We start from the raw sequence: 16,428 nt of genomic DNA on the forward strand, positions 1-16,428 counted from the left end.
TCTTATTGGCACCCTTGCTTTTAAAAAAAAAATCGAGATATTATCATTAAAATATGATAGCTGACTACCCCTCCCCCCTCCTCTGGATACCACCTTGATAGGATGCCGTCTCTGCTTTAAATTAAAAAAAATGAACTTTTTGGGATCCCTGATTTCAATAAATAAAATTTCGAGCTATTATCATTTAAATATAATACCTCCCTACCCCCCCCCCTCTGGATATCACCTTGATAGGATACCGTATCAGCTTTCATTGGAAAAATAATGTACTGAATAATTAACAAGGTCACTATATTGTTAAAACAAACACGCAAAATAACGTTAAACAAATTAGTGTTCCTTGAAAAAAAAAATTGATGGTATGAGTAAAGGGGTACAAAGACAACAAAAAAAAATGTCGAAATTATTCAGATATACCTCAAATTACTGGAAAACTGAGTGATAGATTCGCCATGGCATTCCATAAGATCCAAAGAATCGAATTAAAAGGGAGCACACACAAAAGCCAAATAAGGCCAGTAGCTTGTGAGAATTCGCAAAATACCCATGACAATGAACAAGTCTTAATAAGAGGCCATGGGTCTATAAACATATTTTACTGGTTTCCCAGGGACTTTGATATCATTTTCTTCTGTCTTCACTTTAAATGAAAAAAATCATTATCTTTTTGGCATCGCTACTTTCAATAAAAAAAAAATTAGGTATTATCATTTAAAAATGATAGCCCCCTATCCCCCTCCCCTATAGGCAATAATTTAAAATTTATTGATGAATTATATTTTTGGGGTAACTTCCGGTTCTATCTTTAATTCCCCAACCTTGTACATATTATTTATTTATTTTATTTTATTTTTAACCCACTGTACAATAAATGTAAAATAGTGGAGTAATACAAACAAAAAAAGAAAAAGAACAACGACAATCTAACCACAAATATAATCACTAATAAAAAAACGGATAAGACTGTGATGTGGGCCCAACCGAAAACTAGCATCCTGACTAATCTTCGCTTGCACCATGCGTGGACAGAATTGCTGTTGCACCATAACGACCAACAAGGTGCCTATTGCTCACAGCAAGCGGCAAATACAATAGGAACTTACAGTATCTAAAATAATTAACCTTCATTTGTTTCAGATCATGCTTAGTAAAAAGCGAATACAGCCCAGAAGCGGATAAAATCGCATCGTCACAGAAACTACAGTAGAGTTTAGCAAGACCATGCCTATTAAAACGTCCACGGTTTGCAACTATTTTCGCATAACCAGCTTTAAGCTTATCCTTCGAATCACAAATAAATTTACGCCGGATGCTTCCTACGGATTCACATATGGAAATACCAATCCATTTGATAACAGGGACACTAGGTACCGTAAAGGTGTTGCAAGCAAGGGGAGTAGCAGCGAGATTAACAGCGTTGAAGAGTAAATATTCACATTTCAAAGTATTTAATGATAGGCCTATTTCACTAAGCCTAGATCCAACCATGCTAACATTCCGTTCAAGCCTCCTTTTGGAACTACTAATCAGGAGGAGGTCATCAGCATATGCTAAATAAGACACTTCCAAAAAACCAAAAAAACAACTGGAGGGAATATTATTAATCACACTCGAAATACAATCATTAAAAACATGAGGCTAAAGAACTCCTCCCTGCCTATCCCCACATTTAGCAGGAATATTTCAAAAAGCCCATCCAATCGATCTCAGTCTACCATATGAATTCGAATACCAAAAATGTGGCAAAGAAATAATTGATGGCTTTATACCAAGCTGATGTAAAGAATAAAAAGCCTGAGGGTACAAAACACTGTCCAAAGCTTTAGATATGTCTAAAGCACATATATGTAATGATTGACCTTTCGTTTGTGCATCCTTAAAAAGGAGAGCAAGCACCCGATGTGCATGTTGACAAGAAATCCCCTTTCTACATCCAAACTGATTAGCATCATAATTCACAAAATCAATAATATAAGGAAGAAGCACATATTCAAAAAGTTTGCTAATATTGCAGGCGACAGTAATAGGCCTATAAGAATCACATTTATTTACGTCTTTTCCTCTCTTTACAATTGAGGTAATAGTACCACATAGGAAACTATCAGGCACTAAAGAACAGCAAAGACACATTTGAAAAAGTAGCTGCAAATGTTTTACAAATTCCCGAAAATCTTTCCGTAAATGAAAAACACTTATACCATCAATATCAATAGACTGAGACTTCAGCCGTCTGATCGAATCAGTAATTATCTCAGCTGACACAGGAGGGACGTGTATTTGCTGCATTTTTTCAGGAAGGCACTTAGCAAGGAGTTGGGAATATCGGCTATGTACAACGAAATTAACACGGGGAAAAATATTAGTATAATGTTGGATCCAAGCTGAATGCGGAATATTATCACTCTTATAATCAGTAAACTTAGAAGAATTCGTCACAAATTTCCACTCTTTCGAAATGTTTGGGAAATTAACTCCAGCTTCTCGGACGGACCGTAGTTGTCTTTAATAAGCCCTTTTCCTTTTACGTTTAATATCAAAAACAGTACCACGAGAGGGACGCCCACAAGCAATCCAAATACGTAACCATAGCTTGGCCTGATTTTTCACTTTTTTCAAAAGAGGGTCATAATTCCAAACAAACTGTCGCGTGTTGGACCGAATTCGTTCAATTGGGACAACTACTTGTTCGGTTTTTTTTAAACATAAAATGATTTGATGATAATACGTATTCAATTGCAAACGATCACTGGGTGAGGTAACTCCGCAACAGAGGAGGTTATAAGGCACATTAATGGTACTCAGCAGGCTTGCAAGCGTGGCCACATATAGAGGCCAACCACAACGATTCCAATTTCGCCGTTGAAACCACTTTTTTTCTACGGATTGGGGAGCATTTATTACTAGTTTAGATTTGACTGACACATACAGAGATATGGGTATGTGGTCATAATCTCTTTCATCAACGTGGACAGTTGAAGTTGTAACACCAGCAGAGCATACACAGTGGTCAAGGTTAGACCGGGAGCCGCTGGCATGTATGTAAGTAAATGGAAGATCTTTTGTCAGAATCCGGTAACCAAGGGGGAGGCACTCGAGCAGTGAATCGGATCGGGGGGAGGACATTGTCATGTCACAGTTCATGTCAACCATTAGTAGCCAATCATAACCAAGTTTCTCAATACCCGATACCAAATTATTCAATTTTTTGCACGCTTTAACAAAATGGGTGAATGACGCAAGATTATTCTTATTATGCGGCAAATAAACATTGACTAGTACAAGATCACCAATCCTGACGGCTAAATAAATATCATCAGATCCGTAACACTGTGGGGAAAGGGAAAAGAGTTTCCAATTCAGCACGCAAGCCAACCCACCGGAGGGACGACCACGAGTTCTTCGGGCATTTGTAGAAAAAACAATGTGTCTGGGGCTACGTCGAAGGAAATTTACGCTCACAGCCGGCAATAAATGTTCTTGAAAAAGGACTACATCAAATGTATCAAGAAGATTATCAATACAAATGTCCTTATCTTTGGTCCCATTAATATTAAAAGAACAAATAGAGATAGGCAAAGATATTATTTGGCAATACCTTTGGTAGCAATAGCACGCAACTTGGGACATCGCAAACTATATGACACATGGTCTCCACCACAGTTAGCGCATTTATGGGACAACTGACAGGGAGAGTCCTTTGATGATTCGTGGGGATCGGAGCATCGGGAGCATTTCACGACTGGGCTTCTGCAATTGGCAACTACGTGGTCAGGAGAACGGCATCTATGGCAACAACGCGGGATCTGAAAATACTCAAAAACGCGCAAAAATTCATAATCAACTTTCAATCCAGTTTTAATGGCATTGATCTTAGTTGCAACATCTACAAACGAAATTCTGAGTGCATGGGAAGTTCCAAGCCTTGTTACGTCAGAGACTCCAGGGTATTCAATAAGGCGAGAGATATCGTAATCAGTGCCTATACCCTTTAATAGACCAAAATATTTCTTTTCGATAAGTTTGGCTTTAGAGTTCGCTAAAACTGAGGGCACAGCCTTGTAAAAATCATTCACGGCCACATTATCGATTCTTACAACAAGTTTATCGTTAGACAACCGTATGCTGCTAATTGCCTCATGACCAGAGATCTTGTCAATTACCTCTCTACGTTTTGCTGGGTTATTCAAAACCTTAGGCACATTCGAGATAACAACTGTGGCTAGATTATCATTCGCAGGGACAGTAGGTAATGCCGGGATATTCATATCATAATTTGTGAGCTTAGAACCAATAACTTCTAGAGTTCAGCCAATTTTATTAATCTTGGTTGCTAATCGTGAATATGCTATAGCTGGTATGGTAGGAACTTCGGTCGGAAGTTGGATCACATAAATAGGAATATTTATGTTCTCAGAATCACATTTCCGGATTAAATCAATCATATCTCTGATATTGTTTGTAATTGCTTTATTGCCAACGCGCTTAGGACAACAGTCATCTGGAACTGTAGCTGAATAAAGTTCAATCTTTGCAGTTGAAACAGCCGAATTCTCGAAAAAATCAACCGCATGACTCACGATGATATCGTCGTCAATTCCCGCTTCAAAGTTCACTTGGATAAAGTTCAAAACAGGCGAATAAACATAGCCTACCTGTCATTATCGCTTGCAGCACTCATAGTCCGCTTTAAACCGGTTTATCTAGGCAGGCAATTCACATCATGTCTTGTCTTGGCAAGAGCTAAATGAATACTGACTTAAGCTCTTGCCAAGCTATAGACATAGCTTAGTCTATAGCTAAATTTTGTCTCAACCGAAGGCTGTTTTTTTTTTTATTTTTTTTTTTTTGGGGGGGGGGGGGTAAAAATATTCCGAAAGAAGATTGTATTTTCTATCAGTTGTTCAATAATTGAGTATTAAACATTAAGAAAATCTTATCTAAAAGCAGCAAAAAAAAAGGTCTGCAAAGTTACAATCCAGCTGTAGAAACAATCTGTCGGCTGTCAATTTCAAAATCGAACAAAAGGCTGAAGCTATATAGTAGTGAATGCGTTCTATAATTCTATTCAACTTGAAAATAAAATTCTTGACTAAGAATGATGTAAGAAATAGCGATTGGAAAACTGCATCCAAAATGATTTAACCTCATTACATAAAGACGATACTTTTTTTTGTCAACATATGTAGAACTGTGTATATTGCAATATTTGCAATAGCATATTGCATCTTCTCTGGTTTTTATGCAAAGTAAGAGACGAAAATTAATGAACAAGAGAGCAGTGAAGAATTATGGTATATAAAGTAATATTTGGCAGGGAAAGTCACTGGTGATAAATCACTAGGGGTGGCACCGTGATTGCGTGATTGTCGGGGATTTGGGGAACCAAATTTTTTTTCGAGGTGACGGATAGATTTTCGGGGAAATAGCCGAAAATTCGGGGATACTGCAAGCCCTGCTTGATTTCTAATCAGGAAAATCGAAATACTAAACCACACGAGAAGGAAAAGCTCCGACTTTGCGGTTGACGCAATAAAGAATTGCCGTAAAAATAATTTAAAGTCGACCGAACGCCGCCGCCTCTGCCGGCGGTGGCGTGCCTGCGGCGCGCCGGCGGCGTTACGACACTTCGGCGGCGTTCGACCGGGCCTCTCGTCGGCGGCGTTCGGTCGATCTGCCGGCGTGGCGCCGGGGTCTAGTTCTAATGTTTATGGTCTTTCTTAAAGAATTGGGAAAAAAGTCATACTCCAGCGTAAAGAGTGAGGGGTTTAAGGGGGGAACTCATATATTGAAAAACTTTGTTTGTTTAAAGTTTTATTGTAGGTCCTTTCTTTTAGTTGAAAAATTTTTTTTTTCCTATTTAATTTCATAAAAGGGTTATTGTATTGAAATAAACGAAACATCATTAACACAGAATTCTGATTAATGGACAATTCTTCTGGGCTTGTTTGGTTTTGATGGGCGTTTTCAGGCTGAAAAATCTCTTGCTAGCTAATTTATCTACTATGGGCGCAGGATTTTGACTCTTGTTCATAGAAGATCATCACCAAGTGCTCAAAACCATGTTGTGAAAAAGAATAGGCCCATGATTGTGCAAAGCCTCCCTTCATACTGGAGGTCCCAGGGACTTCTTGATGTCTGATTCTAAGCCCGTTTAAGCGCTTCAGTGTATACTTGAGAAGATGTGTTAGTTTCTGTCCTGCATTGGTGTCAGGGATAATTGCTTTTCCTGAAGCCAAAATAATTTCTATTATTTAAAGAAAAATGAAAATTGGAATTTGGAATGTTTTGACGTTAAAAAATAATTATCGTATCTAAATTTTCACTGAAGAATTCAGACAATTCAAACTGGACTTATTAGGAGTTTCAGAATCTCATATCCCAAGGATGGGAAGCATGACATTAGGTGATATAGAATTTGTATACTCAGGCAGTAAGGATGTAGCCCAGTAAAAATAGCGTTTGAGGTCAAACAAATTGCAACAAAAATGATTTTTGCACCAAAAAATGCAGAAAAATCAGGAGAACAACATACTAAAAGCCCACCAAAATCCACTGATGGGAAAAAGTTTGACAGGGGAAAAAAGAGGGGAAAGAGGAAAAATTCTGAAAAACTCTGATTTTAGCATTGTAAATACCCAGTCCTACGTATTTCAAGTCGCAGAACTCGAATTCTGCATCAGAATTATTATATCACACCACCGGGGTTATCTGATAGGGTTACCGGGGGAAACAGGGGAAAATGAGGATTCACTCAATTTCATCGCTGTAAAGACTGTTTCTGATATAATTTGAGACGCAGAATCCAAATCTTCCTTCAGAATACTAGTTTTCCCTCATCGGAAAAAACTGACAGAGGGTGAAAAGTAGGGAAATTGAATTCTCTTCTTTTTTTTTTTTTTTTTTTTTTTTTTTTTTTTTTTTTGCTGGGATCCAATTTCAACAAGGATTCGATCACAGTATATTAAGAATCATCACGGTGTATAAAAATGGTACAGACTGATTGTACTTCGGCAAATCACAGACTTAAAACAAATCAAATAATAAAAAAATTAAAACAGGAACTTAGTTGTTAAAATCATCATCAAGGTCAATGCTTTCTGAATTTTGGCAGTCGGTACCATGACACTCGGCATATGCTTTTGTGCAGTGAAGTCCATTTCTTTTGCAACTGCAACGCTTTGTTTCACAACCTGACTTGCAAGCACATCGTATCATTGTCAGTAGTGCTTCGGGTGCTGGCTTCGAGTCCATCGTTACGGGTACGTACTTGGTTCTGTCTAGCCACCAACCCCAGTCACAAGGGTCCAGATCAGCTGAGCAACCCATCCATTCCATGACCTGTAGGAAAAATCTGAAGAAGTGAAACTTCGCAGCTGACAATGTCGGAGGCAAGCTTTCTGGGCAGACGAACGAGGTCGAAGAAGCCAGTTTTGTGACAAACATGGTGTGACGCAAATCCTGAAGGTTGGTATCAGCTTTAGCCCGATAAACAAGCAGTGTGAGCTTTTCGCCTGCACTGATGATCTGATGCTTTTCTGAGTTCTTCCAGCAAAAAATCGCCGCATTTTTTCGGAATTCTTCATTGATCTTAGCCAATAAAAGTGACACTGGCTTTCCTACGCCGTAGAACCTAGAGGTCGTATCGCATCCCAGGAAAGCATGGATGGGCAGAATGACCTCTGCGACTTCCCCAAGCTTGCTTTTTAGTTCTATTATGTTGTAGATTTTGGATGTTCCCGGCTTGGTTTCCGCTCGAAAGAATAGTGGGTAGCTTCCTGGCTGGCAATGGTGAAGAAGCAAGACGAGCAGGTCTGTGTAATTGCCAACAAGACAGGTTTCTACCTCAGAACAACTTGTCACTGTGGCTGTCGCAATCGTGAAATGTGCATCACCTGAAGCATACACGACGCGACATCCTGACGAGCTTAGCACTCCAGCAAGCAGGAGGATGAATTCTCCCTTTTTCTTCTGGTTTTTCAGGAAAAAGTATTCTTTGAGGGTTGCCGTTTTTGTATCAGAACAGTTAATATCAGGAGATCTTATGCCTTTCGATCTTTTCAAGTGAGTCTGGTCTTTTGTTGACGGTGTATCTCCGTATCCGTTAAACACAACCGTAGCATTTCCAAAATGAGCTTTGACATAGCTAGCGTAGGCTAGATACATTTGTCCAAAAGTAGCGCCGGTTGTCCAAGGCAATTTATGTAGGAGCCATCCTCCATCTACAACATATTTTCAACTCGTTGAAAGATTCGCAGAAGAGCCTTCGATCATTTTCCAGAGGGCATTTGAGAGGGAAGCCTTGTCAGCTGTGCGTAGTAGTTGGTATGACCCAAAAAGTCCAGGAGGAAAAGAACAAAGTTCATAACCAAGAGTATCCGACAGATCCTGACCGTCGGCTGTGGCTACAGCCGCTAGTCGCTGGAACAATAACGTTTGGTCAATCTCGACTGGCTCACCATCAAGCTTCGGAGCCGACTTTGCAGCCATAGTTACGACTTTATCTTTCCTTTTGAGTACAAAAGTCTCTACTGGCTTTCCAACCATCCCCTGCAGTATGTGCAACCCAACGTCTTTTGCTTCGTCGACGTTGACCTCTGGTGAAGCATTCACTCCGGTAACAATATTCATTAGCTCCTGACCCCTGTTTAACAGCTGCAAAGGCTCAAGGAACTTGAAAAACTTCTGCAAATCTTCGCTGTCTCTCAATATCCTGGACCCCTATGTATCAACGTTCTGGTCGCTTGTGTGGTAAACAGATCCGGTTAGGTCTTGCATGATTGCATTCATTTGAGCTCGCAATGGCATAGATAGTGTCCAGATCGACCACTGCACTTCATTCATACCTTTCCGTCTAGTGAGACCGCCAGCGGTCTTCAGAGTTTTCATGAAGACTTGTTCTATAACAAGGTCTGCTGCCAGTCCTGACCACGAATGTTCGGTTCTGTTAACAGAAAAGTGACCAGTTTGGAACTTCTCGTATAATTCTGGCTGCGATTCTTTCAAACCGACAAGGGTTTGTAAATGAAGACGGGCTGATTTAGCATATGTAGTTAGACCTCATGCCGCGAAATAAGGAAGCATACTCAACAGGTTATGAAGTTACAGGTCAAAATCTCCATCCCGTTTAGCGTATACTATTACACTTAAGGCTGTATTCATTTTAGAATACGTTTCAGGCCACAGTATCGCAATCTTAGAATAAGTAGCTAGCTTCTTCTATGTTTGCTCAATTTCTTCTATAAGTGAAACCCCGGCTGGAGACGCAGAAAGGTCTTCAATAGAAATATTTTCGGATGTCAGCTCTGTATAGACACTGGCTGCGCTCACAATTTAGGGTGTGGGTTCACTTCGTAGACCGTCGGCAGTATCTTCGAAAGCACAAGCATAAAGTAAGATGTGCAGAGATAAGTCAAGAAGAGAATGTGCCCTCATTTCTCTAGAAGCTGCTTTGCCACAGATGATGTGTTTTACAGTGTTCTGTGCGTAGATCTGTTCAAGGACTTCAACCAAACCTGCTTCTTCCATAAAACAGCCCATACACCCAAGAAAACTTATTATTCCATGAAAGGACCCAAGCATCACTACGATCTCTTTCAAGGGGCTAATGAAAGGTGACGATTCAACCATCATTTTCGCTTTCCAATACAGGGGTTGGTCGAAGGTTACGACAGGAATCTGGTTCAGTTTCTTTGCCTTCTCTGCAATAGACATCAACGTTGTGTTGATGCACGTGAGATCGGTTGGGTTTAAATCAATCATAGACTGGAAAACTATCGATGACCGCTTCTGGGTTTGTCCAGCATGAGCTGACTGCATTGCACTTGACCAGCCGACTGGAGAACCTCGCAGAGCTAGCTGAGAATTTTCCCACATGATATCAAGATGTCTGCCGTTGTCTCTGAACTCTGGAAGTACCAACTCTACGTAAGTGAGCTGATTTGTAAAGTCAGTATGCTTCACGTAAGGGTAGATCGGTATAGCAGCTTTTTCTATAGTTTCTTTCAAGTCAAAATCTTTTCTGGGAAACACGCGTAACTCTTCTTTGCCGCCCGGCGACTTAAATTCAAGAATAGCCATACCATGTGAAGTACCGTTCCCATCCAGAGTTTTAGCGTTATGATCGTAATTGTCTGCAATGTACTGGACAAGAGTGCCTCTTGGTATGTTGAGTTCTTGGTCGGGGATTTCAGCCATTGCCGCACATCTTTCAAATCGCAGGGCTTCTGCATAGCCAGCACAAAAGTCTAGGCTGCTCAGTGTGTCGACAACGTCGCGTGAACCGAACCGATGATGCATAGACTCAGCCAACCCCAGCTGCATTGGTGCAATAATGCTTCGAGGTCTGGTGTTTTGCATTATTGCCTGCCCTATTGCTCTGACCACAAGTTTGGCGTTATTGTGTTTGATCAAAATGGACAGGAAAAGCCGTAGGGATGGAACAAAGAAATCGAGATTGTCCTCTGCCGAAATTAAGGTGCGTATTTGGTCAGATTCTTCTTTGAAAGATATCACAGTCTTTATTTCACTCTCCACTATTCTTGCAAAAGCTTTTGCAATTTTGACTTTTTCTTTCTCTTGATTTACGTCTTTTGGCAATTGGCAATAATCCCGAAGAATGCTTGCAGCTGTCTCCCTAAGCGTCACTATACTTTGCTTCCCAGGAACATCAGAAATGATCACATTGTTGCCGAAATACTCAACTAGCGATTTCTTATGATAAATGCTGATTAATGGATACATATCTCCTTTATCTCAAAACTATTTCATTCTTATTAAGATATTGGGTATTTAACATACGAATCGTCCAGATCAACCAACAGGTTTATACCTTCTCATGTCGCTTATTTTCGAGCCTTGCCGGACAATTGTCAGTTCCTGCACTTATTTACTCAAGAACCATCACCTAAATTTGAATAGTACTGAGGCAAGTTTTTTCCAGTCCGGAAGTTCAATGAACAAACTGTGCGATAGATAGCATCAGCTGCGTGGAGACTAGCAGTAGCTGCATTTAACCTTCCCAAAATGCCGGTCGACCATTCGTCTTGTTTTTGTGAACACAAAAGTCTAACACTGGCTTGAAATGTGTCTGTTCTAACAGTCTGGGATGGCGAATAGCCTGGATGACGCGGATCAGCAATGACAGAGGTCGCACAAAACAGACAGTCTTTGTCGAATTCGAATAAAGAACTTACAGAACGTAAGGATCTATCTACTGTTACTTTCTTTATTGATTGCTGAATCACTTTAATTGGAACTTTTAAGAGTAGAAATTATTCTGTGGCTACTGAAGCCTGTTCGACAGTGAGTATGAACCTTATCACCTGGGTTAACGTTGACACAATAACCTATGTCTTTACTGACAGCATTAATTGTGACGGCAACTTTGCTTCCGAGCGTAAAGAGACTGTTATCATCTCCTTCGCTCTGAAAACAGATTGCACATTGTTTGTGAAATTTTTTAGTTGGATATTTAGAGAGATACAGAACAAAGAAATTCACGAGATTTGTCCTCTTGTTGTAGAGAACTGAAATTGAAGCACAAATTGAAACAATATGGTTAACTGTTGTCAGCGACGCAACTAATCCAGTTTTCACAGATTGATAAATCCAAGCATTAAAATTCGGTTCCAGGAGCCGCAAGATGGCGTTGGTAAAAATAGAGATAAAATGTCACGAAACTGAGTACAGTAGTCACTTAAGAGCGAAAGAATTCTCAATGGTACAAGATAAAAAAAAAATGACTAACATGCTTGAAGATTTGGAACAAAAATGACCAAATATTCTCAAGAAAACTTACCTATTTTGAGTATTCAGCGCGTTACATTTTGGGTAATTCAGTCACTGAAGAGACACTAGATGTCAGTCCAGAGAACTCGTCGCTAGGTGTCATGCCGAATGCTAACTTGTTGATGCCAAGCCTATATCCTGCTAGCAGGATGGTCGCATCTTAACATCGCAATGACCTGAAAAACCAAAATCTCCCCTTCTTCCCCCCTTTCCCCCCTCATAAATGTTCAGAGGATATAGTAATCAAGATTCTGATGCAAGATTTGGCTTCTACGTTAAAAATTACATCGGAAATCATCTTGACTTGGATCAATCCGAACACTTCTGGATTTTGCGAAATTTCCCCTGGTTTCCCCGTTTTTCCCCTGCGATAAATTTTCCCATGGGTGGATTTTGGTGGCCTTTCAGTTTGTTATTATCTGATTTGTCTGCATTTTTTGGTGTAAAAATCATTTTTGTTGCAATTTGTTTGAGGTTGGGCCTTTTTTTAGCTATTTTTACCAAAGGCGCCATTTCAGCCAAACCTTAGGGTGGGCAAGCAATCGACATGGGCCCCGAAGCAGGCTTGTATAAAAAATAAAATTGCCTCTAGCTTTATCCCAAAAAAAACTGCCTTCCGTGGGAGTTACTGTAAAAATTAAGGAAATTGTCTCAATTGCTTTGCCTTTCCTTCTTTCGCTCTTATGCCATAGGTTCGGAAAAGGCCAAATATCTGAAGAAATCGGTAACGGTAGGTGCAATGTTAAAAAAACAGCCGTTTGGGAATCTTTCTCTTTTTCGGACCTATAATTTGACGAAAGCCGAACCTCTGTAAAAACTCACGCTTTGACTAAAGTATATTCTGTAGCCGAATTCTTCAGCTCGCTGCTTACAGTAAATACTTTAGTCCAAGTCGGAGTCACGCTCCGGCTATGACGATGCAAAACTTCCAAGTTTTTAACTAAATCCTTCTCTGCAAAGATCAAAAGCAGGTGACTAAGACGATCGTCTCCTTTGGTCGAGCGCAGATAGTTCTTCACTATTTCCAGCCCAGAAAACAAGCGTTTATGCTGGCTGTCGTGACAGGAAGTGCGGCAGCAATATGAAGAACTTTGATAATTTCTGAATAGGCCACTGAAAGTATATCGATAATATCAATGACGTCCATGAAGTTCTTCGGCTTTGCCTCCTCCTCGAGCAAAAACCGCTTGGCAATACCAACTTGAGCCTCAAGAAGAATCTGGTCAATGTCCATTTCAGAATAAAGTTCAGAGAATTGCTTGAGGAGCCCTGCATCCATGAACTTGGTAGAGCTGGGGTCCAGAGCTTCGAGTAAGCATATTCGGTGTTGCTTGTCAATGCATACTTTTCAAATATTTTCCGCCAACAGTCTCCCTTCAAGACTTTGCCACAGAATGGTCTAATCGAAACCATCCCTATCATCACAGTTTCCCCAGTCCAAGATAAACTCGAATACCTAGACATTAGGAAAGCTTAGCACCATGTTGAAATTCCCATTAGACTGATACATGCAGTCACCCCCTTACTGGCTACACCATTGGCTATGGTGTATAATCAGTGCCTACTGGAAGGCATTTTCCCAGATAAGCTCGAAAAGGCATTTATCACACCAATTCCAAAGAAAACATCACCATCTGATTTCCAAAGACGCCCATCATTTCAAAAGTCTTCGAAGATTTTATTTTACAGCGGCTACTAGCAGAGGTAGAACGCAAAATTGATCCTATGCAGTTCGGTTTTCCTCGAGAACACTGCACAACACATTATCTGGTCAGATTACTTCATGACCTAGTAAATCCTGAGGCCCTTGCTGAAATAATCATTTTTGATTTCGTGAAAGCTTTCGATCTGCTTGATGTTGAGACTGTAATCAACCAAGCCCGTGTCCTGGAGGTCCCACAGATTCTATTTTCTACCATTGCAAGTTTTCCTTCTGGTCGTCAACAATGCGTACAACACGAAAACGGGGAAAGATCCAACTTCCAGACATCGCATTTGGAGCGGCCTAAGTTAGGTCCCATCTTATTTATGATAGTCATTAACCAACTAATGAGGCAACTGAAACAGAGGTATAAACTTACAGAGGATCTTTCCCTAAGCTAATGAAAAAATTTCCCTAAGCTGCACTTCCTATCACAAACACCCAGTCAACTCATACCCCTGGTTGCAGAGCTTCAACATCAAGCTGATCAAGTGAAGCTACAGCTAAGCCTCGAGAAAAGCTGTGTAATGTGTATCAACTTCCTGAGGAAGAAGAAGAGCATAGATCTGCGCCTCTAAAACAAAGAAATCAGCAAAAATACTTAGCATCACATTAAGTGACAATCTCTCGTTCGTAGATCACATCAGCCAGATCACAGCAAAAGCGGCTGGTTTTCTAAAAATTTTCTCAAATCTCAAAAGGTTTGGAATGACAGAGCAACTCCATCTTTCGTGCTATAAAACTTATGTCATGCCCGTAATAATGTACGGCTGTCCTGTATGGCACCCGTCGCTTACAGAGAAACACAGAAACCAACTGGCTTGGGCCAAATTACAAAAACTATGAACAAAGCATGAGCGAACTTAAGCTCCCAACCCTTGATGAAAGAAGGCATGAAATCCTGATGAAGTTTGAGGCTGACATCCTGAAGTTCTCAACACACCGAGATATCCTACCTCCATCTACTTCAAGACCCACGAAACAAGGTTGGCACCTCTGAAAGAGGAAAAAAAATTGTTAGAATGCTAACTTACACACTCGACACAACGATTTTTAAACTCATTCGTGCCCTACTACGTCAAGTGTTACAACAATGGTGTCAAGAATTCGAGGTGATGGCTCATCATTTTTGGTTTTTGGTGTTGTGTCTTTTTGTGCTTTTGTTTGACGATACCTATGCTATTGCACTGTGATAAACGGAACGAATAAAGATTATTATTATTAATAATAAGAAATTTTGAAAATATTTTTCCTTTTGGATTTCAAAACAAGTTCTTTTTCCATCAGTAAAACATCATTTGATTTAATGTTGCTATTTTTATGGATCTACGTTTTTAAAATCTCCTAATAATTTTACGATATCCCTGTTCGTGCTATTTTTGTTATCTGCGAGTAAGTATGTCCTTGATCTGAATAATTTATATTCCGTTCTGAAACACACAGCCATGGCACATACGGATGATAAACTCACCTTGAGTCATGAAGAAAATCGCAATGTGATCTAAAGAGGCTAGAGGCTCACTGTAATTTCAAAAGGCAAAACTTATAGGCAATGGAGACAAATGAAAGAAAAATGTTGGGACGGGGAGTAGGAAAGTAAACAATTGAATATGCAAATCAACCCTAAAACGAACAGAAATAAAACAAACAATCATAGCAAACAAAAATACAACAAAGTTGAACAAAGTTGTGTTTTTTATTTAATTTCGGAAACTTATAATTTTCCAGTCTTGCCAGGAAATCTACCTTTTCTCTGCGGAAAATCTCCCCCGCGAAATCCCTCCCCTTGAAATATTTGTACCTTAGAAAGTCTCCCCCCCCAGATGTACGGGTAGGTAGTGATCAATCCAATCTTATTTATTATTGATATTTGACTTATTTTTTTTCAGTCTAGCCCCCTAACCCCCAGACCGAAGTCCTTGGTACGTCCCTGTATGCATTATCTTAGGAATGTCCAAGGGTATTAGCTTCACACTTTCAGGACCACTATTGGTATTACTACTGTGACTGCAGCTGCATCTACTTGCGACTGTGATTACGACGATTTGTGAATACTTGCAAGTGTGACTACTTGCGATTACGACTTCGATTACCTCTATTTCAGATCTGTAGTGTGTCCACTATGTTCTCCAGGTTATCAAAAGGGTAAATATACAATATCTTAGGAACGGCTGAGGGTAGTAACAGTTTTAGGGCTACTATTGGTACTACTACTACTGCGAGTGAAACTAGTTTCGACCGCAACTGTTTGTAACTGTTACTGTGACTACTTGGGACGGCCTCTCTAACTATTTAAGTCTATAGCCTACTGCGTCATTTGAGCTTAACTGAAAACAAGTTATGTTACAAACGTTTTTGCTATATTTACAACATTGAAAAATAACAAATAAATTTTAAAATGGGGATAAATCCATCTATTTAGACAGTGAAAAAAAAACAGCTATAAAAGTCCAGATATTTCGATCACATATACAGCGATCGTCATCCGGTAGAATTAAAATAATATAAAATATATAACTGACCCGAAATAACTTTTCGGGTCATTCACAAACAATGAACTTCAAACAAAATAATAATAAATAAATGGATTTATTCCCGTTTGAAAATGTATTTGTTCGTCATAGAACGGTAGTGTGGTCTAAGAAAAGAATACCTAATTTCAGGTGTTACGTCAGACAAAATGAAGAATAAAATTACAGTGAAATAAAATCTTGAGTTGCTGAGTTTCCAGCAATTAATATCATTATAAACCAAATATTAAATTTATTTTCATTAGTTCTTTCCAATCATCTTGATTATTGCAGTGGTTTATTTTTTATTTGTCGTCGATTTATAGAAAAACTAAAGCACACTGTTCAAGAAACATGCAGTTTTCAATAAAATGCAAATGACCCAATAATCTTTTGACTGTTTGGATTAGGGAAGAGGGAAGGGTGTAG

Source organism: Artemia sp. Qi Xiang Cuo, chromosome 19 (genome assembly GCF_049724085.1).
Source record: "Artemia sp. Qi Xiang Cuo chromosome 19, ASM4972408v1, whole genome shotgun sequence".
In the NCBI taxonomy this organism is placed as follows: Eukaryota; Metazoa; Arthropoda; class Branchiopoda; order Anostraca; family Artemiidae; genus Artemia; species Artemia sp. Qi Xiang Cuo.